At 45.8% G+C, this 27,250-nt stretch overlaps 1 long non-coding RNA gene across 1 annotated transcript; it reads left to right on the top strand.

The window, feature by feature from the left end:
* Window positions 1–9,979: 9,979 nt before the first annotated feature.
* LOC121837641 lies at window positions 9,980–11,196 on the top strand. The gene is made up of 2 exons (XR_006078275.1): window positions 9,980–10,162; window positions 11,104–11,196. It is a non-coding gene; the product is annotated as an uncharacterized LOC121837641 (long non-coding RNA).
* Window positions 11,197–27,250: the final 16,054 nt, after the last annotated feature.

Raw genomic sequence — 27,250 nt, 5'->3', positions numbered from 1 at the left:
ATACTTTATCACTACCCTGTCCCGCACATCGACGAAATGTTTCTAGCATTTGTCTCTTTTACATTTTTCACCGCAACAGTGTACTCAGAAATCAAGTGATACCCCCTCCCCCATCGTTTGTTTCTGCACGGTTGGATCTCAGTCACAAAGTAGGCGTTCCATTTCGCCATTATAAAAGATATTTTGCTTCATTTATCCCTGAACATTCGGATGAATGCAATCAACTACCTGCATCAGTCACATCAATTGTTGACTGTGTTCTTTTTGGTTCAAATGTTTCAAAGCATGTATACACTGTTATTTAACTACTTTGTATGTTCCACTGCTGTTTTCTTCGTTTTCTCACCACTCATTTCTGTAATGCCTCATGCCCTGAGGGTAAAATAAATAAATGATATTTAAATAAATAAATAAATGCATGTGGTCTGGAGAGAAGGACCGAACAATATCAAATCATTGAGATTAATCATAGGGGATGGGCCCTTCACTCCACGAACAATGGGCCTCTGTTCTACCGCTTCACACATGTCGGAGAACATTTCCTCCTCCATTCTTTCTGGAGATGGCCCGGCATCCACGGAGTACTTAATGGTCCCTGCAACACAATTGTACTAAATTTTACAACTGCGTTAAACCAAGCCGCAATTTGCAGTTTCTTTTAAATCTGTGAACATGGAACGTATCAGCATTAAAACGCCTTTTGGGTGGCCGACCCCACAGGTTTACACAGCAGCGAATTTTACATTTATGCTTTAGTGTTCTCACCGTCGATCAACTCTCCTGGGTGATAGCACCAGCTGCAGCCGAAATAGCCACTGTATTGTAGCACATTTTGCATTACAGCCCTGGCTTGTGCATCACCACAACAGCAGAGACCAAACACCTGTTGGAGAATAAATTTTAAATAATTAACAGCCTGACACGGGTGCCAAGATTTGCCAAATGTTTGCATGTAAGGCTGCAGCCAGATAGCAGCCATTTCTTGCTTGTGTCCTAGATTTTTTATATATTTCAAGCAATTCATTTTCTCGCAGCTCATGTTAGATTTTATCACAGCAGTAGCAGCAGCTTGCAAATTTCGTCAACGTCATTATAGTGTAAAGCAACTGATCGAAATGTTCTGTTCCTGTTCTCTTTAACGTCAGTTGCGCTACTAAAAATATCCTCCTGTAGTAAGCAAGTCACAATTGTGCGTTTTCTCTGGAATGAACGATTCCATGTTTTGGTGGTAACGATATTTTGCAGGGGTCACTACGTAAATACAAAGTAATAAAGACAGGTATCGCCCTGTGTGTGTCTGCGGTTGTTTTGTAGTGAAACTAAAACGAACAAAGGAAGGCCGGACAAAATGTTAGGCTCCTAGAAGACGGGGCAGGTTTCTTACCTTGTAAGAGGAGAAAGAAGATTACAAAAAATTGGGGGGACGGGCGTACAAAAGTTAGAACTACCCTCAACTGTTAGGCGCTTGAAGGTTCATTCATATTAAAAATAGCGCAAAAAAGACGGGACAAAAAGACGAAGAAGCACACAGGACAAGCGCTAACTTGCTCAGCAGACCAAGCTTTTACAATACATGTGTTTCATTTATGAGTGTTTCAAAACTGTGGATCAAATTAGTTGTTTGCTTGTGTGTAAACTTGGGCAGCAGGCTTGCTGCGTGAAGGAATTTCCTAACTGTTGTATTTCAGCCTGAATTTCTCGGTGCTGGACGAGCTCGAAGCGATGTTTTACACTAGAGTAACCGTATATGCGTCATATGCGAAGTGGTGTAGCGTTTTCAACCATTTAGGGTCCAGAGTATTGCGGCAAGCGAAAGTTGTTCCCGCAGGAGAAGCGGGTGAGGTGACGGCATGCGGTGCGTGGGTGCCGGTTGATCTCCCGCATGTGCCTTTGCGCCTCTTTTCAGGCCGTCGGAGATGTAAGCGTCATCCTTGTCGTCTGCTTGCCAGAACCCAAAAGATTGTGAAGAGACGCTTAAAAAAACATACATCTCGCGTTAAAAAAAAAGGCCTTGTACACTAGCAAGTTGATAGACACGAACGTTTAAAGGCTGAGGAGCTTCCAGCTCGTTCTACCTCAGTGTAAGGCTATATTTCGCGAACGCTGAACAAAACTTATGATGCCAACTTGCAGCTATGCCTGAAGGCGCCGTTTTGCATTGTAGCCGGGTCGTTTTAACGCAATACACCTACCGTTTTTACGAACGCCGTCCGGAGAATTCGGTGTAGGACGTCTCGGTGCACGCACGATACGTTTCACGGGCAAATTAATGTGCGTACGTTTCGGTGTGCGGATATTTTGGTGCAGCGACTCTTAGGTGTATAGCGAATATTTCGGTTTCATTAAATATAAAAACATGGCGCTTGATTGCTAGTATTTATGAACACTCTGCCTGGTGGAGCAAACTTGAATGCATATTTGTAGGTGGGCAATTTCATCTCAACTTGCGCACGAAAAAATTTAAGGACTACAACAAAAGTGAAGAAAGTATAAGTGGTAAAATTCTTGACTACTACAAAACCGCAAATCCTTTCTTCAGAAACTTTTTTTTCTCAAGTTTTTCGCGCCAGAGTACCGAAGGCAGGTTTGTAGATCTTGAGGATTGTCACAGGTTGCGTCTTTGGGAGTTTCGCTAGGCTCGAACACTTTTTGTACAGGAAGTAAACTTCATACCTGGCTATTAAAACGTTGATTCAAGGTACAGATAGTAACAAATGTGTGTTCTTGTTTTGGCTGTCCTGCCCGATGAAAGAAGCTTTCGTTCTGGGAGGTGGAGAAGGCACTGGAACTCTAAATTGGCAGTCTCTTTTGCGCTTTTCAGTTTGAGCATCGATTCTAGCGACAACCAGGGTGAGTGTGGCAGAGACATCACAACCGATGGTGACTGAATCCTCAAGTTCGCCTTTTGTAAGCTTCTACTAAAGTGTACTACAATTCCTCTACCAGGAGAAAGGACCTGTGCTGTTCGGATGTATATGCACCGGTTTTGCGGTTGCACCATGTTTCACAAAGGCGACTCAGAATAGGTCTAGTGGCCCAGTTTCCGTTTGGGTTGTTTTTGTCTCGTTCAGTTGGCGGAAGTATCCTGAGCCGAAGATGTGGATAGTAAACGTACGAGTTGTTTGGTGTCCGAGTCGTTAAAATACGGGGTGCACTTAGCGGAGCAGGCCGCAGCATACATGATGGAGATAGGCACGTTTCTGGGTTTAGACGCTCTTCAGGAACAGAGGGATTAACGCGCCCTTGGAGGCAGGTCTTTGGGATTCCAAGTCAAGAGGACCAACGCGTCAAGGAGTTCAATGAGCTCAGAGGTCCAATATTGCACCTCTTGACGCGTTGGACCTCTTGACTCGCCGTGGATCTTTTGACTCGTTGGACCTCTTGACGCGTTGGACATTTGACCAATATTGAATATCTTGACTCGTGCCTCAATGTGTCAAGAGGTCCAACGCGTCAAGGGGTCAAATATTGGATATCTTGACTCGTTTCACCTCTTGGTGTGAAATACGTACAAGAAAGGGTGTGAAATAAGTGCAGCAAAGAAAACAAAACAAAAAAAAACTAAGAGGGCACCTAAGCATTCTCCTATGATGTGAGAATGCGTGAGCATTACCTTTGCCCGAGTTATGACGAAAATAATCTTTGGAGAAGAAGAACAAGGGGGATAAAGGGCAAACAGAAATCTGGTATTTGTTTGTGTTTGTCCTTTGTCCCCTGTGTTCCCCTTCTCCAGGAATTAATTTCGCCATTCTTGCCCAGCCCGCTTGAACCTTTGTCTTTAATTGCATTATCATCATAGACAGAGTTATGTTGCCGCAACGGATAGCGCGCTAGTTTCACGATCAAGAGGGCACAGGTTCGAGACCATAGAGGGGATGGTTTCGTGCTCACAAGACCAAAGAGGTCACGTGACCACCAGAGATTTTTTAAACATTTTTTTTGATCGGCACGTGATCAGTGAGGTCACGTGACCAAATATATTTTTAATTTTTATTGTGTTGGATTGTGTAGGACAAGTCACGGATTTGGCCGACGGCTTTTTCGGTGACTGAGCCCCCCCAGGTAATGCTCACGCATTAAATAAAAAAAAAACAGAAAACAAAGATGCTAACAAAACAAGGTGAAGAAAAATGCCGAAAAAAGGGCAAACCGTTAAGCTGTGAAGACTTTAACACGGCAGGGGGTGATATCACAAAACACGGCTTTGATACATTGTTTCTGGCCGGTGAGCTAATCAGTGTTCGTGTGTATGGCCCGTGACTTCCTTGGTTTCTGAAGCGACAGATACACTCGCGCTGGATCGCAGCGTGCGATCATGGAGATCGCATGTTGGGCACTGGATTGGTAAACACCGGAAATCTTTGTTGTTATATACTGTCAAGCTTATAGCAGCATTGGTTTGTTGGCAACCTGCAGCCCTGCAAGGCTGTGTGCCTTTGCTCTTCTACCTCTGACCACAAGGTCGTAAATCTGCATCTCCCGTGTCCCTCTCCCCACGAATATCGAACGTGTCACCGGAAAGGTCTTAACATTCCACTATTTGAGATGCCTTTTTCGTCTAGATAGTGACTATTTCGACATCCGGGTTCTAAATAATTGTAAAACTACTTTGGATACATATTTCGTCACATATAAAAGATGTGTTCATAGTTATTTTCTATTTTGACATCTACCATCACACTGAAGCACTATTCCAGCGTTCGACATCGGGATAACTAAGATTTTGTTTTTAATTTCTGTGACATTATTTTTAAAATTTGTAGTCACTGTTTTAATTTGTTTACTTCCCGTCAAAATAGCTTCCTATCGATATTTTGAAGTCCTTGGTCTTCGAAGAGCTTGAACAGACAGTTTGACCTGGCGCAGCATGGCGTGTAAAGTTAGTCTTTTTTTTCATTCGCCGTGGCCTAGCACAGGACACACTAGATCTATCAGCTTCAGAAATCGCCGCGCTTTCCGACACGAACACCTCTTCAATCAGCTCCAACCACTATGATCTACTTCTCTAAAAACGATTGTGCAACTAACCCACCATCTTACAGTTCCACCCGACTAGCACATCGCGTAATTTCAACTTAAAATAAATGATATCGACTGACAAGTGTTCAGTAATTCGTGTCTTAATCTCTCTAAATCATAAAGCGGTTAATCATAAAACGTTCTGATTCATGGATTTTTTCTCAGCATTCGCAAATATAAACAGCAGCAAAGGAATTGCATATCGCTAGCATAAGTATTTGCGGCTGCTCCGTGCTGTTGAGAAAGTCAACGCCCAGAATGACCCGCTAGCTTACACCGGTCATAATAACGTTCCAAGGAGACAATTAGGGGTGTCGCGAACCGGCCGAGGTTCGAGTTCGACCAGGTTCGAATTTTTCGAACCTTTAGTGGAATGTTCGACGAAACTTTTATTGAGGTTCGACTCATGTGCGCATGCGCGACAGGCTGGCCAGTTGGCTTCGGATTGGATGGTGATGGCTAAGGCATGAATTAAGGGCAGCGCTGATTGGTTATTTTAGTTAATACAGTACAAAACAATAAAGTTATTAACTTCATCATTGATTAGAATTGGTTTTCTTTTAACTGCAACTGATAATAAAATAAAACAACCCTTTGCATGAAAAAAAATTCTCCAAACCTAGACATGCTTGTATCAAGGTCTGGCCACACTGTCCACAAATTCGAACCGGTCGAATCTGGTGAAAAGTTCGAAGGTTCGTCGAACCGGTTCGACCCAGTTGAACCCCGAAAGTTCGACCAAAAAATCCGGTTCGACAAAAGTTCGCGACACCCCTAGAGACAATGCTCGCATTCATTTGCAACATTTTATTTGACGCCAAGTGGCGTAATTTGGGCTCGTTTAAAGGCGGCCTGTAATTCTATTTGAGCTTCTTCCCATGTTATGTTCTTTACCTATTTAGCGATTTGGTGAACTTGGCGAATAAGAACGAAAGCATAAAATAGTATCGCGAAAGATTGTAATTCAACAAGGCAGAAACCTCAATCTACGATGGCGATACGGCGTGTTAAAAAGGCGCGCGGCTGGATGGCGTCTCACGCCTCAACTTTTCTTATTGGCTAGGTTCGCAAGAGCGAGCTAAATATAGTTTATAATGCCATAAACCGTCGTTAATAGTTTAAACTGGAACTTACGGACAATGTTCCAAAAGTGCGGAATGGGGACCGTGCAGCGCGACCGCTGCGCTGCCCTCGTGGCGAAGTTTGGAATATAAATGATGGTACACTATTCAAACGGTCGCTTTTATCCACAACCCTTTCTTAAAAAAAAATGTTATGCATTTTTAGCGACGTGGTAGTCGTCATGATCCGCGCCAGCTCGTTTTTTACGCGTTCACTTGGAGTTGTCGGGGTGATCCGGACAATACGGTCCCAGACATTATGGTCCTCGATATTATGGTCCCGGACAAAATGGTAACAATTGTCACCGCCCCTGTAAACCCTCCCCGGGCTGAGAAGCAACCACACGCGCCCACGCGGTTCACATCGAGGGGCATCGTAATAACGAGCAAAAATCTCATTTCCTGTCGTAGTCGTGTTGTGGAAGTGCCGTAAAATTGAATGATTGGGGTTTAATGGCGCAAGAGCGACTGTGGCCATATTGCGCCAAGAAAGTTAACTTAAAAGCCTAGCATGCAGTTACGTTTAAACTTACTTGTCTACCTATATCAGGTGCAAAAAGCCAATTGCATGTATGAAACTTAAAACGCGAGCAAATGGTACCAAGGGTCTATCACCAAGCAAAAAATAAGGATGAAATGGAAGGTGGTTTCTGAAAAGTTCAGGAAAATATCTTCGACGCTGATCATCAAGAAATCTACAATTCCAAAGGATGTGAAGGACAGTTAACACTTTCCCACACTTTTCACAGAGCTTTACATCTTCACCGCAGAGCAAGTGCAGGTGCGTCAATCGAGAATGACCAATTCTCAAGCGGTATACAAAAGGACTTCCGAACGGCGGTCCTTATGGGAGGAACTCTCCCATACTTCTAAGTTGGGCTTAATAATGTGGAGTTTGTTATCGATCTGCGTGTCCCAATCCAGCTGCCATAACTTAATAATTGACTTTTTTAAGGCTGGCTTGGTCTTGGTGTGGCAGGCCAAAAGACGTTTCCGTGTAGTTTTTTGCAGAAAGTGCAAGGTGGTCTGCATTCTCGTTACCAGGAATGCCCACATATGACTGGGCACCCAGCTGAATTTTATAAGTTGTCCTAGATGGAAAGCTTTGTTTATCTGAAAACGAACCTGTTGCACAAGGGCATTCTTGCTGTCTGCTAAATATGAAATAGCTAAGAGAACACTTTGGGAATCAACAAACAGAACTGTTTTGTTAATGTTATTTTCTAGAATATATTCAACAGCAATCAGGATACCATACAATTCGGCGGTAAAATAGTTGCTAGAGGGTTGAGCTGCCTAACTTCGCTGAAAGCGAGAGAACAAACTGCACAGCCTACGCAAGTCGATGTTTTCGAGCCATCAGTGTAAAAGTGGAGATAGTCACTATATTTCTGCTCTAGCTCTGCGAACTCCCGCAAGAGAACAAAAGGAGGAACAACCTTTTTGTTGTACCTTGAAAGGGACCAATCACAATAGATTGGCACCAAGTCCTAAGGAGCGATCCTATAGGCCTGTCTCAACAAGGGAGGCTCATCAAAAGAAAGGTGCAGCGACCTTGCCATGCTCTCAGCCCGAAGGCTCAAGGGCCGAACAATACTAGGCTTATTCTCAAAAAGGCGCAGTGATGCAGAGGTCTGTAGAGCGGAGAAGGAAGGGTGGTACGGATCACTATAAACTTTGTAGGCATAACAGAGACTAAGATATTGTCTGCGTCGCTCAAGCGACATCTGATGCGTTTCAGCATACAGACTCAGCACGGGCGACGTGCGAAAAGCACCTGTGGCTAGACGCAGCCCCAAGTGATGGATTGGGTCTAACATCTTTAAAGCAGATGGTCGTGCCGACGCATATACCGGTGCACCGTAATCCAACCTGGACCGCACTAGAGAGTTATAAATTCGCAGCAGACATCGTCTGTCAGACCCCCAAGTAGTGTGAGACAGCACCTTAAGAATATTGGAAGATCGTAGGCATTTTTGTTTCAGTTCTTTCAAGTGAGGTACGAATGTGAGCTTTTTGTCGAATATCACGGCTAGAAACTTATGCGCCTCCTTTACAGTAATGGAATGATTATTCAGATGCAAGGTAGGATCCGGTGACAACCCTCGACGGAGCGAAAAAGGAACGCATACGGTTTTGTCGGGGGAGAAACGAAACCCATTTTCGGCTGCCCATTTTCTCATTCTGTTGATTGTCAGTTGCAGCTGACGTTCGCAACTATGCAGATTGCAAGAAGAAACTGAAATTTGCACATCATCCACATACAGAGAATAAGACACTGTCGGTGGTATCACCTTAGCCAGGCTATTGATTTTAACAGCAAAAGGTGTGACACTCAGCGCCCCTCCCTGAGGGACACCACTTTCTTGAAAAAACACGTCCGATAAGGTGGAGCCCAGACGTACTTGGAAGGTACGTCCCATTAAGAAGTTTTGTATACATCGCAACATGCGACCCTGAACACCGTAAGCATAGAGATCCCGTAGGATCCCATTGCGCCAGGTCGTGTCGTACGCCTTTTGCAGATCAAAGAACACAGAGAGACAGAACTGGCGGTGTACAAATGCCTCCCGAATAGAGGTTTCAAGGCGGACTAGGTGGTCAAGGGTGGAACGTCCAGCTCGAAAACCACATTGATTAATGTCAAGCACATTCTCAGTCTCCAGGAAATGAATGAGACGTCGATTAATCATTCTTTCGTAGGTTTTTCCCAAGCAGCTTGTGAGCGCAATGGGACGGTAGCTAGTTGGTTGAGAAGAATCCTTACCAGGCTTCAGAAGAGCGATTACATGTGCTCTTTTCCAAACCTCGGGGAATGCAGAGCAGTGCCACAATGAGTTATAAAAGGTCAGCAAACTGCCTAGAGAATCAGGTGACAGGTGCCTTAGCATCTCATAATGAATATTGTCTGGTCCAGGAGCAGACTGTTTCTTTACACTGAGAGCCATTTCGAGCTCAGAGAGTGTAAAAGGCCTGTTGTATGGAGCATCACGAGCCCCAGACAGAATGATTGGTTGTTTCTCAGCTGTTGCGCTGAACTTTTTAAATGCTTCATTGCAGTTGCGTAAACTAGAAACGTCTTGGAAATGTTCCCCAAGAACATTCGCTTGATCTTTCAGGGACGTTGAAGATGATGCAGGGAAAAGTGGAATTCTGAAGGGTAAGTAGTCACCTCTAATTTTTCTAAGCCGATCCCACGCCTCTTTTGCAGGTACAAACCCAGTTAAAAATAACCATTGACTCCAATTAGGATATTCAATTGGAACCAACTGGAGTCAATGGAATTCAATTGGTTCTGGGTCATCCAACTGGTCATTCTAATTAGTTTCAATGTTTCCAATTGGCCACACCAACTAGGAACAACAAAATTCAATTGGCACTGGGCCACTTAATTGGTCACTCTAATTGGATTCGATGTTTCCAACTGGTTACCCCAATTAGGACCAACGAAATTCAATTGGCACTCAGCCACCTAATTGGTCACTCTAATTGGATTCAATGTTTCCAACTTTATGTTTTCAATGTTTCCAATTGAATTTTATTGATCTCCGATTGGGATCAATAAAATTCAATTGGCACTGGGACAGAACTTGCCATTATCTGTTTCCTCACCACAAAGTTTCCAAAGATCGCAATTATTTTTTTTATTTTTTTTCCAGTATTGCGTTGCAAAAAATTTTTTCAGCATCGCAATTTGAAAGAGGGAAAAAATTCGTACGCTATTTAATAAAAAAAATAAAATAAAAACGAAAAAAAAATCTGTTTCTAGAATTAGTCGGAATTGCCGGCAGCGTCGGTGTACACTAGGCGGCAAAGATGGCGCCGCGAGAACAGAGGAAGCATGAAGCACATGGCGCCGATGGCGTGTACGGCATTCGTAGCATGGTTATGGCAATGATTCAAGAAAGTTCTTTTGTGTTTTACTGCTGCAGAGTGCTCAATGGTGCGGTGATAATTACTTCATTTGACCTGCCAGCTTGTTAGAGCGCGAATGAATGGCAACAAACGTTCATGGGAGCAAGGTAAGAAATTTTCTTTGTCCTTGCTGCGCTGCAGTTTGGGGATTTCGCATTGTTAGATCTGCTGAGACACTCGTTGTTTGATCTTCAGTGAACGATGCGAGCGTGAATATATAGCTTTAGAGAAGAAAATTTTCCGGGCAGCTGTCAGTTCGGAAGTTGTTGGGTATCCGCGAGGAAAGTTAAGTGCATTTTAAGCATCTCAAAACTAAACTATGAATTGCTGAAAACACTGACTGGGCACAGTTTCAAAAATTGAGGATTTGGGATTCAAAATTAAGCAATTTCGGGGGAATTTTCAATGAGTGGGAAGTGGGGTGGGGGGGTCGGTCGGTCGGTGATGTCGGGTCATTACTTCTGGAAGTTGATGACTTCTAATAAAATAACAGTAGGTGCCGAAAATTTTGCATCTCATTCGGCGGACTATTTGCAGCTTTGTTTCAAAATTTACTCTGTCTCACTCAGGGTAAGTTCAAAAACCTACCCGCGTCTTGCGTTGCCTCTGATCCATTCGAGTAAGATTTGGAACACAGCCTGCAATGCGTGATTTCTTTTCGAGATATGAAAGACACTTATTTTTTCACCCCTGCACACTTTAAGCATATTTCAGGTGCACTGGCCAGCTTTACAGAGATGCCTTTGAATTGACTGTTTCTTCTCCTTATAGCAGAGATTATGTCTCACAGGCTCATAGGAAACTTAGTAGTCTTAGACCATCCCAGATGCAAATTTAGCCCAGTCTCGGCAAAAGCTTCATCTCCTAATTTTGACCAGAGTGTTTCAGTCACCCAGGGATGTTTGCCTTTTAATGCAAGGCCTGCAGGTTTATACCACTGCAGCTAATTTCTTTGCAGCGAAAAAAAAAGTTTAGTATGTTTCTAAGCTTGATTTAAACATTTATAATCCCATAAGGTCATTTAATGCATATTTATCCTTTATTTTAGGGAAGCTGCAGCTGCTATCCTGGAAGAAAACGACGATGCCTAGAAGCAAGAAATCATTTCTAATAAGTTAAATAAAGACTGTGTGATTATCTACCTTTAGATCTAGTTGCAACTTTTCTAGTTTGGGATATCCAAACACTAATGGTTGTCCCAATTCGTATTTGTCAGTATGATTTGAACAGTTGGACCAATTGCTTTTTTCCTATTGGGAGTCCGAAAACAGAAATAGGTTTTTTCCAATTGGTTGCATCCTATTGACAATGCCGAACTGGTTCGAATTGGTGATGTTCAATAAGATTTCGACAATTGAAACCAATCGACTTTTTCTATCTAGGAGTCCAAAATCACAGATAGGATTCCCCATTGGTTCTAATTGTCGATAACTAATTAGAACCAATTGACTTTTTCTAACTAGGAGTCCGAAATCACAGATAGGATTCCCCATTGGTTCTAATTGTCGACAACTAATTGGAACCAATTGACTTTTTCTAACTAGGAGTCCGAAATCACAGATAGGATTCCCCATTGGTTCTAATTGTCAATAACTAATTGGACCCAATGGTTATTTTTAACTGGGAAGCTACTTAAGGACGTCAAATACTTCCTCCAGGAGCTTCCCTTCGGCTGGCGTCTTGTCCAGCGAGCTTTAGCTCTTCTTTTCTTAAACTCAAGTAAGTTCCTAGAAGTCGGATATCTACGAAAGATGCACCAAGCTTTGTTCTGAGACTTTCGTGTTGTTTTACAATCATCATTCCACCAAGGCTTGCATCTTTTAGGAAGACGACCAGACGTTGGAGGAATACTCCGTGTGGCAGCGCTTATTATAACCTCTGTGACATACAGTGTTGCTTCATCTGGGTTCATGTTCGAGATTATAAAAGAATCAATTAGTACCTCCAATTGAAAGATGGACCAATCTGCCTTGTCTAGCTTCCACCGAGGTATTCGCGTTAAAAGAGTCGGAAGAGAGACAGTACTCTCTAAAACGATAGGGAAGTGATCGCTCCCAAAAGGATTATTAAAAACCTTCCACGAAAAGCATGGAAGTAATGAAGGTGAAGTAATAGAAAGTTCAATAGATGTAAATGAGTTGTGAGCAGAACTAAAAAAAGTAGGTTCTTTCCCGTTAAAAATACACAAGTTAGATGATAATAAAAACCGCTCGATTACTCGGCCTCGAGAATCAAGGCGAGTACTGCCCCACATAGGGTGATGGGCATTAAAATCTCCTAAAATTAAGAAGGGTTGAGGGAGTTGCCCTACAAGCCCTTGGAGTTCGTGAAGTTGCAATGGAACGTTTGGTGGCAAATAAATGGACACAATTGTTATGAGGCGATCTAAAAGAAGGCGTACCGCTACAGCTTCGAGCGGCGTGCAAAGAGGAACCTCCGAGCAGGCAACCCCACTCTGCACGACCACTGCTACCCCACCAGAAGTGGAGTTCGAACGGTCTTTGCAGAAAACTTGATGATGTCGCAAAATTTGTGTATGATGTGTTTGAAGATGAGTTTCTTGTAAAGAAAGGGCAATTGGCCGAAGCTCATCCATAAAATAATTAACATCATCGATGTTGGGTAAGAGACTTCGACAGTTCCATTGCATAAAATGCAAGTTTCTCATTTAAGTAAAAAAGTACACGAATAAATTAATAAAAAGGAAAGAAAAGAAAATTAATGCTCGCGATTAAAGAGGTAAACTGGTATAATCTATTTGGGAGCAGTCACAGGCCTCTTCCCTTTCGATTTACGGTTTGGGGTTTGCCAATCCATGTCTTCATGGTCAGACGCAGGAGTAGCCGAATCAGTAGCCTCGTCCATCGCCTCTACCTCCTCAGACGAGACCTTTCCTAGAGTTTTGGGTAGGTCCGCAGCGCGGGGTGGAAAACCCCGTCCACGACCACCCTCCACTGAAGAGGCAGGGGAGATACTGGGCGTGATATTGCCCGAGTCCCTCTGTTCCTGCCCCGTAGATCCTGAAGGGGCAGCCCGATGCTGCCCTTTGGATGAGCAGGACCTCTCCAGCGAGTTTTGGCGAGAGTGCCGCTCCTCACCAGAGGAAGTCCTCAAACCACGGACAGGCATTGCCTGCCCATTCTGACTCCGGGAGTCAGCTGGTGTGCTTCCCCCCGAAGCTGGAGGTTTCTTGGGTGAGGAAGTTCTCTTCCGAGAGGAGCGAGGGGCTCGCTCGCTCTCTTCCAAGGACGACCTGCGAGGTGTGGGCAATGGAGTCACCTCCATTGCCTCAATGGCACCCGAGTCTTTGGAATGACCGGGTGCCACGACTGCCTTGGCAGCCGAGAGGGAATGCCCAGGAAGAGAAAGCTTCAACCTGGGCGTGGAGGACTGGAGTGGTTTCCCAGGGTTCCCAAGGGACACCTGGGTTGCCACTGATACCTTGGACGGCGCAGGTCCCCTGCTGGACACCGGCTCGGCAAAAGAGCCCCTATGGAAAGCGGAAAGGCGACGCTTTGCATCTTGGTAGGTTATGTTTTCTTTAACCTTAAGTGCAAGGATTTCTTTTTCTTTTTTGAAGAGCTCACATGATCTGGAGTAGGCAGGGTGGTTGCCACTGCAATTGGCACATTTGTTTTCAGCTTTACAGCCCTCAGCAGTATGGTCCCTGCCACCACACCTGGCGCATGTCTCACGACCGCGGCAAGTGCGCGACCCGTGACCGTACCGCTGGCACCGAAAGCGGCGGAGTGGATTTGGGACGTAAGGTCGCACCTTGCAATTAATGTAGCCTGCCTTTATAGATGGAGGCAAAGTGTGCCTCTGGAAGGTCAAAATGACGTGTTTAGTGGTTCGTTCCTCATCATCTCGACGGATTGTGATGCGCTTTGCAGCAACAACTCCTTGAGATTGTAGACCTTCTACAATTTCTTCCTCGGTACTGTCTATTAAATCGTTTTCCGCGGTCACACCGCGGATGGTGTTCAGTGTACGATGAGCTGACACTGTCACTTTGAAGTCTTGGATCATTTGGAGATTTGCCATAGCGGTAGCTTGGTATTTCTCGTAAACCTCCACAAGAAGGTCACCCGAGAAGAGCTTTTTGGCTTCATACTTTGCTCCTAGCGTGCCCTGAAGCACTTTGGCAACAAGGAACGGAGACAGTTTTGATGATGATGATGATGATGATGATTAGGAGTTTATTGGCACAGCAGCAACGAGGGCCATAATGCGCCAAACTTAATGTATTTAGAGCATATTATAACAAAAGTTTACTTTGAGGCTACATATTTACAAATGGTATAAATATCCAGTTTGTTTTAAAAAGTCTAAGACACGGCTGAATGGAACTAAAGGTTTATCACCAAGCAAAAAAGAGGGATGAAATGGGAGATGATCCCTAAAAAGTTCGAGAAAACATGATTGACGGAGTGGTTGATAAGACGAACAATGCCACAAAATGTGCAACACGGTCAGAAGCTCTCCACAATGTTCACATAGTGCAACATCCTCACCACGAAGCAGATACTGATGTGTCACACGGGAGTGACCTATTCTTAGACGGCATAGAAGAACCTCCACACGACGTTCCCTGTTGTAAGAGCTCTCCCAAACGCCCAGAACGGGCTTGATAATGTGAAGTTTGTTGTTGCTCTCTGTATCCCATTCAAGCTGCCATTTGAGAAAAATAGATTTCCTCAGAAGTGGTTTCAAGTCTTGGTAAGGTAAGCAATTGAATGTTATAGACGAGCCTTGGGCAGACACGGCCAATTTATCCGCCTCTTCATTGCCCAAAATCCCAACGTGGCTTGGCACCCAGCAGAACTTAATGTCCCGGCCGCGTCGCAGGGCGCTATTGATATTACCATGTAGATGTTGTGCAAGGCGGTTCTTTGTGGGCATCAGGGAAGACACAGCCAATAAGGCACTCTATGAGTCGACAAAAATTACAGCTTTCATTATACTATTGTCGAGTATATGTTCGACCGCTAGTAAAATAGCATAAAGCTCTGCAGTGAAAATGCTTGCCCTAGAGTCAACTTGTGTGGCTTTGCTGTAGGAGGCGGAATAGAAAGCACACCCTACAAAAGACGACGATTTCGACCCATCTGTATAAAACTCCAGGTAGTCTGCATATTTTTGTTGCAAGGAGAGGAACTCCTGCCGGAGGATTTGTGGTGAAATGACCCTCTTACTGTATTTTGCAAGTGACCAGTCACAGAAAATTGGCAGAACATCCCATGGAGCAACCCTATAAGTGTTTTTAGGCAAGGGAATCTCATGGAGGGGGATATTAAGGGATTGACAAGTACTTTGCAAACGGAGGCTTAATGGTCTAACAATGCTCGGCTTGTTTTCGAAAAGTTGTGAACTTCTGCAAGCATGAAGGGCACTGTAGGAGGGATGCTTTGGATTTGAAAATATTTTGTAAGCATAAGAGACGCTGAGGTACTGCCTCCGTTTCTCAAGGGACATTTGATGCGTATCAGCATACAAACTCTTCACAGGAGATGTGCGAAATGCACCTGTAGAAAGTCGTAGTCCAAGGTGGTGTACTGGGTCAAGCATCTTAAGAGCGGATGGCCGCGCTGACCCATATACTACTGCACCATAGTCGAGGCGGGATCGAACTAAGGAGTTATACAGTCGTAGAAGACAGCGCCTATCAGCACCCCACGACATATGCGATAGCACTTTTAGGATGCTTGATGACATCAAGCATTTCCGTTTCAAATTCTTCAGATGGGGTACAAAGGTAAGTTTCTTGTCAAAAATAACACCCAAAAATTTGTGTTCTTGTTGGACTGATATCTCAATGCTATTAAGATGCAAGGAAGGATCAAGAGACAATCCCCGGCGTATTGAAAAAGGTCACACATTGTGAATGGTCTATTGTAAAAAAATGAACCACCCTCCGACATCGAGATGGGCTGCTTTTCAACAGTCGACTGGAACTTCTTGAATTTTTCGCTAAAATTAGAGGAGCTACTAATAAGATGGAAATGCTCCCCAAGAACATTTGCTTGATCTTTCAGCGATACAGAGGGGGAAGAAAACAGAGGAGTTCGGAAAGATTGGTAATCTCCTCGAACTTTCCGCAGGCGATCCCAAACTTCTTTAGCTGGGACAAAGCTATTTAGAGAAGATATATATTTTTCCCATGATGTCCTCTTTGCCTGTTTCCGTGTCCAACGTGCCTTGGCCCTACATTTTTTAAATTCAATCAGGTTCAAAGCAGTGGGATAACGGCGAAATATACCCCATGCCTTGTTCTGTTTCCTGCGAGTGACTGTGCAGTCCTCATTCCACCAGGGTTTGCATCTCCGGGGTAGGACGCCGGATGTTTCCGGAATAGAAGATGCAGCAGCATTAATTAGACATTCAGTGACAAACACCGTCGCCTCCTCGGGGGACATACTGCGAAAAAGCGATAGATCCAGTACGGCATTTAAACCAAAAAGAGCCCAGTCAGCCTTCTCTAATTTCCACTTTGGAAGGCGGGTCGAAAGCGAAGGAAGGGGTATTGAACTTTCTAAAATTATGGGGAAATGATCCCTGCCAAATGGATTATCTAAAACCTTCCATGAAAAGCATGGAAGTAAAGCTGATGATGATATGGAAAGGTCTATTGAAGTAAAGGTGTTATGAGCAGCACTAAACAACGTTGGCTCCTTTTTATTCAGAAGACAGAGCCCGGAGGATAATAAAAGTCGTTCTAAAACTCCCCCACGAGAATCCTGACGAACACTACCCCACAGTGGGTGGTGGGCGTTAAAATCACCTAGAATTAAAAAAGGCTTAGGCAGCTGATCTATGAGTCCTTGTAGCTCGTGGAGCTGCAGTGGAACGTTGGGTGGCAGGTAGAGAGAGACCAGGGTGACGAGTCGGTCAAGAAGAACGCGAACTGCTACTGCCTCGAGTGGTGTTTGTAGAGGAACCGGAGCACACACAAAACCGCTCTGCACTACAACTGCGACACCACCAGAAGGGCTAGGAGAAAGGCGATCCTTCCTAAAAACCTGGTGCCGGCGTAAGACCTGTGTGTGTTTGTCGCTCAGATGGGTTTCCTGCAAACAGAGTGCCACAGGACGAAGCTCATCGAGAAAAAAATTAACGTCATCAATATTACGAAGAAGGCCGCGACAGTTCCACTGCATGATACCTAATTGTTTACTCATAGCAGTGCTAAAATTAAAATAAACTTTAACTTATAAACTGCAAGAATGGGTCAAAACGGGTTACTAAGGTTTAAAATCGATTTTTATGCACGGAGCGTTTTTCTTTTTCGCGCAGTCATTCTGCTTCCCACTAGAGGTAGTGGGAGCAGCGAGGGAGGACTCCGATCCCGAGAGGATAGCCTCGTCGTCGGATCTGAGCCCACACTCTTCCATGGGCTCTTCCAATGGTGTCGTCGGTTGACCCTTAGGGGCCAACTGCTTCGACGTCTCACCGGGCTTCCTCTGGGGGGGAGCAGAGGAGCGAGGGGGTAGGCCTCGGCCCTTAGGGGCCAAAGGGCCAGGTGCAGCAGGGGGGGTCAGCCCCTGCCCTGAGGTGGATGCAGAAGAGGCAGCATCCACCTTACGGTTCGAAAGCGGTGTCACTGGCACCGCTCCCGAGGACGGAGACCTCGACGGGAGGCGCAGACTGTCCGTAGACGTCTGCGTTTCCGTCGAAACCATTGGCCGTACCGGTCCCCTGCGTACGGCCTCGGCATAAGAGCCTTTGGATACAAAGGCGAAACGCTTCTTTGCATCAGCGTATGAAATATTTTCGGTAACCTTCAAGGTGAGGATTTCTTTTTCCTGTTTCCATAATGGGCAGGATCGGGAGTACGCTGGGTGCTTACCGCTACAGTTAGCACAGTGGGGCTCATTCTCGCACACATCAGCAACGTGCTCCTTGCTAGAACACTTGGCACAAGTGTCACTTCCTCGACAGTTCCGTGACCCATGGCCAAACCGTTGGCATTTAAAACACCGCTGAGGGTTTGGCACATAGGGGCGGACGCGGCACTGGAGATATCCTGCCTTCACAACTTCAGGAAGTGTGGTTGACTCAAATGTGAGGATGATGTGTTTCGTCTTGCGTTCAACACCATCGCGGCGAAGGGTAATACGCCGAGCAGCGATTACCCCCTGTGTGGAAATGCCCTCAACTACTTCGGTTTCTGTACACTCGAGCAGGTCGTCTTCTGAGATCACTCCTTGAATTGTGTTAAGTGTTCTATGAGGTGTGACAGTGACTTTGTAATCAGTCACACAGTTTAGTGCTAATAGTGAATCACTTTGTTGCTTACTGTGTATCTCCACTAGGAGATCACCAGATGCCATCTTTTTTGCATTGTAATTCTTCCCAATCACTCCTTCAAGAACTTTTGAAATGAGGAAAGGCGACAACTTGCCAAGCGGTTTTTCATCCTCAGAGTGCATGACAAGAAACTTGGGGAACTTTGAAAATGTGTATGTTGGTTTTTCTATCTGCAGTGCTTCGGTGCGGACCCTTTTTGGGGCCCGATCAAAAGGTTTTTTAGCTTGAGAACCCATATGAAGGGGGAGGGTTTTCGGAAACTGTGGTGCACCGCCCACCACCGAGCCCAACAAGGGAATAGGTAACGCTCCATAACAAGAATGGCTTGGCTGAAGACGTTACGCTATTAGTGCTGCCCAGTCTCTATAACCAAGAGTGGTTCTGGACAACGTGTCTGTCGCCACCCAAGGTTAGCCCTTGCCGCCAAAGGAGTTGAAAAGGAAAGAAGAGAAATGAGAAGAGTGAAAAGGAGGAGAAGACAAGGGTGAAAGCAGAGAGGGGATAGTAGAAGTGGCGACTAGACTGAATCATCCTGGCCGGGCCTTACCAGGACTCCCGTCTACTAGAAGCAGGGGCCGAAGTGGTGTATTGCCTCACCCGGGGGGCCCCGAAGGGTCCAAACCTACCTCGGGCTCGGCTCAACCACCAGGATGCCCTTTTCCCCGGACACGGGAAAGCCACGCACAGCCATACGTGGGCGGGCGAACCCGCATGGCTCGGGGTCCGTGGAGACGCCACTCTCCAAACACCTGCTTTCACAGGTGCCCCCTGCGGGGAGACAGTTTTGAAAGTGGTTTGGATGCGTCGTCGGAGTGAAGAACAAAAAATCTTGTAAAATGGTCATTTACGTATGGTGGCCCACGCGGCTGGGGTCCGTGGTGACGCTACTCACCAGGCACCTAGCACACAAGGTGCAGGCGCCCCCTGCGGAGCTCGGGGTCCGTGGAGACGCCACTCTCCAAACACCTGCTTTCACAGGTGCCCCCTGCGGGGGTGGAAGTGCCGTAAAAAAAGAAAACCTCAAAATGACACATTCAGTTATTTTGATGCTATGCGTCAATTAGTCACTACTTTTCGGCTATTGTCTTACGCAGTCACGTGGTTTCCGTATCTGGGATGCGCTACAAAAAGTCAAACCTTGAGCCGGCAGAAAGTAAAAAGTTGCAGCCGAGAAAAATCTAAATTTTTGACAGCTGGACTTAAACGTGAACTACTCTAGATGCAGTACCGCTAGGAATATTTTGTTTTCCCGCACACAGGAAATTGCGCCATTCAAGATGACGGAGCCGTCATGAAAGAAATGGACGCAAAGGCCGTGGCACACAAGCCGGGCTTGAAATCCCTGGTGCAATGATCAGACCCGGTTGGCTTTATTAAGGTCGAACACCAGAGCCGTCACTTTTGTTGCGATTATATAGCTATCTATTTCCCTCAAGTTTGCACAAAGAAGCTTTGTTGCTTTGGGAAAAAATGCTCAAGCCGTATTGCGGGCCACGCTGGTACAGCGCCTCTGTTTATATCTATAAAAAAGCTTCGGAACATTGGAACGAGTATTGTTGCACGTCCGGATTGTTGGTTCTTCCGGGTGAGGAAAATTTCGACATCCGAAATTCGCCTTAACTTTGCGTTTCTTTCTGTTTGGTTTTTCAGGCAGAGGTAATTTTTCTTCTGCTTTAACAAACGAGGTTTACTGGTTTTTTTTTTTTTCCTTCTCTATCTTCTGGTTTGTGGGGGTAGTTAAACTTCGGGCTTTGTGTCGTCCTTCGTTTTGACCATGCTCAACAGCGACCACAACCAGCTTCATTGCCAAACCGTGAGTGCACCCTCCGCTGCTATGTCAAGAAACTTTGGATAGCCTTCGTTCGTATCATCAAAACACCGTTCCAAGCGGCCGTTTATTCAGTATCAAAGTGGTCGATAAATGAACGTCGTCTTGGAGTTTTCTTCGAAGGGAGTGAATCCTAGGAACCACGAAGTCAAGTAATACAGGTGCATCAGCTGCCACCAACTCAGCAAATAGAAAGAATCTCAATTACTCAATTTCTCAGTGAGTTAAAAATAAAGGAAATAAACTGTTTCTCTCGACCTGCATTACCTGACGGTAAAACAGGTTTGATCCAATTTAACATAAAAAATGGGGGCCGTAATTGGCCAAAAGTTTCTTTAGTTCTTAAGGCCAATTATAAAAGAAAAAAAAACAAGGAGGGAGTTAAACCTTTGCATGGGAACGAACTTGTAAAAATTATGCCGGCATTTATGATTATTTGTGTTTTGTATTTTTTCTTTAGTATTACGCAACGTTACTAAAACACTCAGTTGGGAAACTCCCATAGAGACAGCTTTCAAAAGGTGGCCCCAAACTGTCTCCGAGCACCGAGCTAATGACGAACACAATGCCACCATTTCTCCCGCAGCGGCCACTCGAGGAACTGCACGTGACTTCTATTTTGGCTTTAAGAACAGATACAGCGGAAGAGGTTACAGGGGTGCTACCCCCGTCTCCCCGGCGGACGCGCCGAGGAAAGCTATCGAAGTTAAAATGCACCTAGGGCGGGACGTGCTGCCTGAAAGGCCCGCTGAGGCATGGTTGTATAAAAACAATTTTAATTGTGCCGCAAAACCCTGCAAACTAAAGATTTTAAAAACATAACGCGCCCCTCTTTTGGTACAAAACTCCAATAACTTTCATACAAAAAGAGTCTTTTTCGTTCGTTTTTACGCAAAAACAGGCTTTCAAAAAGCTCAAGGTGACCACAGTACAGACAAATGATAAAGAGTGGCGCTGTTGTCGCATTTAGCTCGGTCTCGGTGGACGCCAGCGGCCCAGGTTTCGACGGCGAGTTTCCCAACTGAGTGTTTTAGTAACGTTGGTATTACGTTAATAATTTTAGTTCTGCTTGATCTTGTTTCTTGTCTTCAGTGTTCTTGACGACGAGAAAGTTCTCTTGTTCTTGTGTAGAATGTTCGTACTGGATTATCTAAGAAAATAAATTAGAAAATATTTAAAAAATATTTTTGTTTAATAATTTATTTAATTAATTAATTATATTGTCACGAGGACATCATCTTCTTTCATCGTCACGATACACACCATCATAAAGACATTTATCGCCCTCATCTTTACAATGATCATCATCACGAGGACTGATCGCGGGCTGCTCGTGGCGCGACCGGGATATTCGAATCCAGCCTGCGCCCTGAGCAGTCTCATAATAAACCTCTCCGAAAACTATCACTATCTCCATCTTACAAGTGGTGGAGGTGTGGGGTATCCTCGTTGAAGACCTCAAGCTGCTCTTCTGCCTCAAAGCCTAGGTTCCCTCTGCACTGGAGCTGCGAAGCCGGACCCTCCGACACATTATGACCACCGCTCCACCAGCTGACGGCTCCACCTCAGCGGCAGGACAGGTTAGTCCACAGACAACCTTCTGTTCCGGTTCCCTTCGCCAGAGAGACCCGAAATGGTTTTCCGGAGCTGGAGACGACGACGTGGAAGATTGGCTTGACTCGTACGATAGGGCCAGCCGCCATAACAAGTGGGATGACGCCACCAAGCTAACCAACGTCATCTTTTATCTGTCGGAAGTCGTCAACACGTGGTTCAAAAACCACGAGACTTGCATGACAACATGGCCGGAGTTCACCCAGAAAATCAGGGAAGTCTTCGGCAGACCCGCGGTACGTAAGCTCACAGCCGAGCGCAAGCTGGCCACGCGGGTACAACAACCCGAGGAAACGTTTACGGCCTACATTGAAGACGTCTTGAAACTGACGAGACGCGTTGACCCCGACATGCCCGAGAAGAAAAAAGTGCATCACATACTGAAAGGAATCGGCGAAGATGCATTCCAGCTGCTGGCAACTTAAAACGCACTAACCGTAGAAAAACTCGTCGAGGCGTGCCAGAACTTCCAACTAGGCATCAACGACTTCACGTTCCAGCTAGGGTCGTACCGACTCCCGATATAGCGAGTCTCACCACACCTCACGAAGACACCATCGGCACTCGCGACAGCCTCCGGAACTTCATTCGCGACACTGTTCGCAAGGAGGTAGCACGCATCTTGGGGACCTTGAACGTCACCCCACCATCCCAGATACCGCAAGCCCCACTACCTGCGGCAAGCATTCTGACTATTATCCAGGACGAGGTTGCAGCTGCGGTTGGATGCGTTTCTTCCCTAAACGCACCACCATTAAGACCAACGTATGCCGAGATATTGAGTAGACCAGCTGTGCACACACCTCTGCCATATGCAGCTCCAACATCGTTACCTCAGGCCCCAAAATCAGTGCAATGAAGGGCTCCCGACGGACGTCCCGTCTGCTTCAGTTGTGGCACGGTGGGCCACATTGCAAGATATTGCCGACGCCGTCCCATCACCCACGATGCCCCGTATCGTCCATTTTCGACCCCCCAGCATGAGTCTACCTATAGGCCGCCCTCGCCCCGTGACGACTACCGTGACAGACCTCGTACATCAAAGCGGTACCACTTGCCGCCGCCACGCCGCAGGTCTTCCTCACCAATGCTCCCCCGCAATGTCAGCCCCACCCCTAGGGGAAACTGATACCTGCGGTTCAGGAGGCAAGAACTGCAGCATCTTCACAATCTCAAAGCCCTCATTTTCCGAACAACATGGTCGAAGTCTGCATTGAAGATTTACGTATTCAAGCTCTAGTAGATACCGGTGCTGCCGTTTCCGTCATGAGGTATGATCTTTGTAGAAGACTCAAGAAAGTAACCACCCCGTGTACCGGTCTTGTCCTTCAGACAGCTGGTAAGCAAAATTTGATGCCTATTTCAAGGTGTACAACTCGTCTTTCTTTGGGCGGAGTTTTCCATGTTGTTGAATTTTTCGTTCTCGCCTCATGTTCACACGAGATAATTTTAGGTTGGGATTTTTTGTCTAAGGCTTCAGCAATTATCGATTGTACCCACTCCACAATAGAATTATCCGAAGTCCTCCCACTTGCATTTCCCGAGCCCAGTAACAGTTATAAGGTCTTTGTTGCAGAAGACACCGTAATTCCTCCTTATTCCTCCATGAGGGTAGTAGTTTCTTCGTCGGACCCGATTCAAAGCGATGTTTTAATTTCGTCTTCAAAACCGACATTTGCCAAGACAGGACTTCTCACCCCATACAGTTAAGCTGCATTCGCAAAGAAGGAAGCGTTGATCATGGTCACTAATTCGTCTTCTTCTAATTGTCTTTTACTGTCAGGCCTTGTCTTAGGAACGGCAATAATATCTGACACGTTTGTCGACGTCTAGCGCACTCGAAAAACTGTCATTCAAGCATTCACACACCCGAAGAACACTCCTTTGACACAGCGCTCACTAAGAACTTTGTATTTCGTGTTTTACTTCGGCTTCTACTTCTTCAGATTTTAGATGATTTGCAAATAGAAAAAGACGACATAAGAGTAAAAATTCCTGTCTAACGCTTAGGCTAATTCGCGGCTAAATAATTAATCTCTTTTCGTGATAATGTTATCGTACTAACACATTTGTCCTCTAGTCGTATGATATTGCCGGCTTCGATGATTTCCCTTGTTAATTGGTTTACACTTTTGCCCAACACGGTGCTGTTGTTGAAGTGCGCGACACACCCACAATCCCGACAGTGTATCCCCAAGTGGCCAGAGTTAGCGTTTACAATGTTGTTGGAGTGTTCTCGAAGGCGGTCATTTAAACATCCCCCAGTTTGTCCAACGTATTGTCTTCCACAGGAAAGGGGGAAGGAATATACAACCCCCTCAACGCAAGGCACAAAGTTGGTCCTATGCTTCTTGGAACAGCAGATTGCGGGATTTGAGGGTGTGGTGACGTTTTTGCAAAGGCTGGACAATTTGGTAAGTGCTGAAAACACGATGACAACATTGACTCTGTTCGCTGTTTTCTTGAGGCCGTGGGAAAAATTGTGGATGTAAGGGACGATGACTGGTCTTCTTGTCCTGTCTCTGTGTGTTTGTTTGACACAGTTCTCTTGCTTCATTTCTTTAAGAATAGTTTCGACCACTGACACCAATAAGAATACAAGGTACCCTGCTGACTTAAGTCTTGCAATTTGCCCGTCGAAACTCTTTTTTGTATGGAATGCGAGCACGACTTTGCGATTGAGCTCTTAAAGGGCAACTCCGCTCAATTCCGAAAAATTTAGGCTTCCATGTGATTCACATTCACAAAGCACTACTAAACAACTTTACGTCTTCGGATTCGCGAAATGTGGAATATTATTTGTGTAATCCTAATTTAAACATCAGCAGATACCGAAACCGAAACTTCGGTTCCGTCAGGCAACATCGGTCTCGGGTCGTCAGAGGCATGGCACGTCACGTCGAACCACGTGGTCTTGTGACGTTCGGGAGGGAGCGAGAAACAGGACACGCGACGCGGGCAGGTTTTTTTGGTTTTTTTTTATTGGACGCGGGCAGGTCGCTTCGCGTGGCGTGGACGGTGATGGCCTGGGGGAGAGGGGGAAGGGGAGAAGACGAAAAAGAAGGGGAGCGGAGAAACAGACCGATAAGCGTGCAGGGCAGCGCAAATATAGCGCATCCGTGTTACGGTGATCACGTGAACGCCCGGTCAGCCAACACCGGGAGGAGAAACTCATGACGTCATCGTTCAATTTCGCTCTGAGAAGTAAAAACAAGCAAAACGTGATAATGACGTATCATGCCTCTGACGTAGTGGCTCAACGTTGGCCGCTCCAACTCCGTGGCATTGACTGCGCTGATGATTGCGCCTCGCGCTGCACGCTAGAGTTGGCAGATTTCGGCGACTTGGCTCGCTTGAAGGTTTGCTGGCCAGTTTTTTAAATACATAAACGGAATTAGATCGTAATATTTGAGGTGGGGTCTTCCTATATGATACTGAAGAGGGCTACATAGTTTTCTAAATATCAAAAATGAAGCAGAGTTGCCCTTTAAGGCATGACCGCACTATGCCTCTTTTCAAGAGTTCTTGTCACTCTTGCCCAGCAGACCGACAACACTGGTGTTAAAACCACGACTTCTCCTAGTTCGCCTCATCTACTTGAAACTATCGATCCTAACCTTCACAAAGACCAAAGGGAAAAGCTCTACGCCATTCTTCACAAACACAGCAAATGTTTCGATGTTGGTCAATTAGCCCCCGGCCAGGCGATTTCCACTAAACACCGAATCGACGTCGGGGAGCAGCAACCACGAAGGCAGCGGCCGTACCGAGTTTCCTTAGCCGAACGTAATATGATCAACGATCAAGTAAGTGAGATGCTCTGGAAAGGAGTCGTGCGCCCATCAAGCAGTCCCTGGGCATCTCCTGTCGTTTTGGTAAAGAAAAAAGACGGGACTATTCGATTTTGTGTGGATTACCGCCTTTTAAACCGAATAACCAAAAAAGATGTATACCCGATGCCACGAATCGATGACGCGCTAGATTGCCTCCAGGGAGCCGAATATTTTTCAACGATGGACCTACACTCAGGCTACTGGCAGGTCCCTATGGCTGAAGATGACAAACAAAAGACAGCATTCTCTACACCCGATGGTCTATTTGAGTTTAACGTAATGCTCTTTGGCTTATGTAATGCGCCGGCTACATTTGAAAGGTTGATGGACAACGTACTTCGTGGTCTCAAATGGAAGATTTGCCTCTGTTACTTAGACGATGTTATTTTTTCACAAACTTTCGAAGAGCATCTATCTCGCATTAACACAGTTTTGAATTGCGTAGCAAACGCAGGACTACAGTTAAACACACGAAAATGCCATTTCGGATGTACTCAAATTCTAATCCTCGGTCATGTCGTTTCACCCGAAGGAATCCGACCAGATCCAGATAAAATTCGAGCCGTTTCTGATTTCCCACCACCCCAAAATGAAAAAAATGTTCGGAGTTTCTTAGGCCTCTGCTCCTATTTCAGACGCTTTGTGCGCGGATTTTCAGGCCTCGCAGCACCTCTTCACGATCTACTTAAAAAGAACACACCGTTTGCCTGGACCACGGATTGTGAACACTCATTCCACCGACTAAAACAACTATTAACGTTGGACCCAATCCTGCGACATTTTCATAATACCGGACCGACAGAGCTTCACACTGACGCTAGTGGTTTCGGGTTGGGCGCAGTCCTTACTCAAAGAAAACAACACTATGACACATACGTCGTCGCCTACGCCAGCAGAACGCTAACCAAACCAGAAAGAAATTATTCTACGACAGAAAGAGGGACTCGCCATCGTGTGGGCTATTGCGAAATTTCGTCCGTATTTATACGGACGTCATTTCGATGTAGTGACTGGTCATCACGCCCTATGCTGGCTATCGTCCTTAAAAGATCCATCCGGTCGTCTTGGCAGGTGGATGTTGCGCCTCCAAGAGTACGACTATACCGTGCTGTACAAGTCTGTTAGAAGCATGGAGATGCGGACAGCCTTCCACGCTGCCCACTGCCGGATTTACCATTCAGCGATACATCTGACGTGGAAGACCCACTTTTCATCCTACCGTTAAGTCTCCACAGTGTCGCCAGCCAGCAAATTTTGGACCCCCATACCAGCCGCATTTTGAACCACCTGAACGGCACTCACACCTCCTCGAATCGTGCCTTCCTTCGCTCCGTCCATCACTTTCAAATCCGAGACGGCCTGCATTACAGACGAAATTACCTCCCACAGGGAAATCGCTGGTTACTATGTATCCAACAAGAACTACGAGGCGACGTTGTTCGCTCACTTCACTCCGAACCAACAAGTGGCCATGCTGGCTTCCTGAAAACCTATCGCAGAATTTCCCAGCGTTATTTCTGGCCTCGGCTCTACCGCAGCGTGCAGAGCTTCGTTCAAGCCTGTCCCGACTGTCAGCGACACAAACGCCCCCCTCAGTCCCCTACTGGTTTATT

The sequence above is a fragment of the Ixodes scapularis genome, unplaced genomic scaffold, assembly GCF_016920785.2.
Source record: "Ixodes scapularis isolate PalLabHiFi unplaced genomic scaffold, ASM1692078v2 PGA_scaffold4__175_contigs__length_147842914, whole genome shotgun sequence".
Lineage (NCBI taxonomy): Eukaryota > Metazoa > Arthropoda > Arachnida > Ixodida > Ixodidae > Ixodes > Ixodes scapularis.
This window is presented reverse-complemented; position numbering and strand designations above follow the sequence as displayed.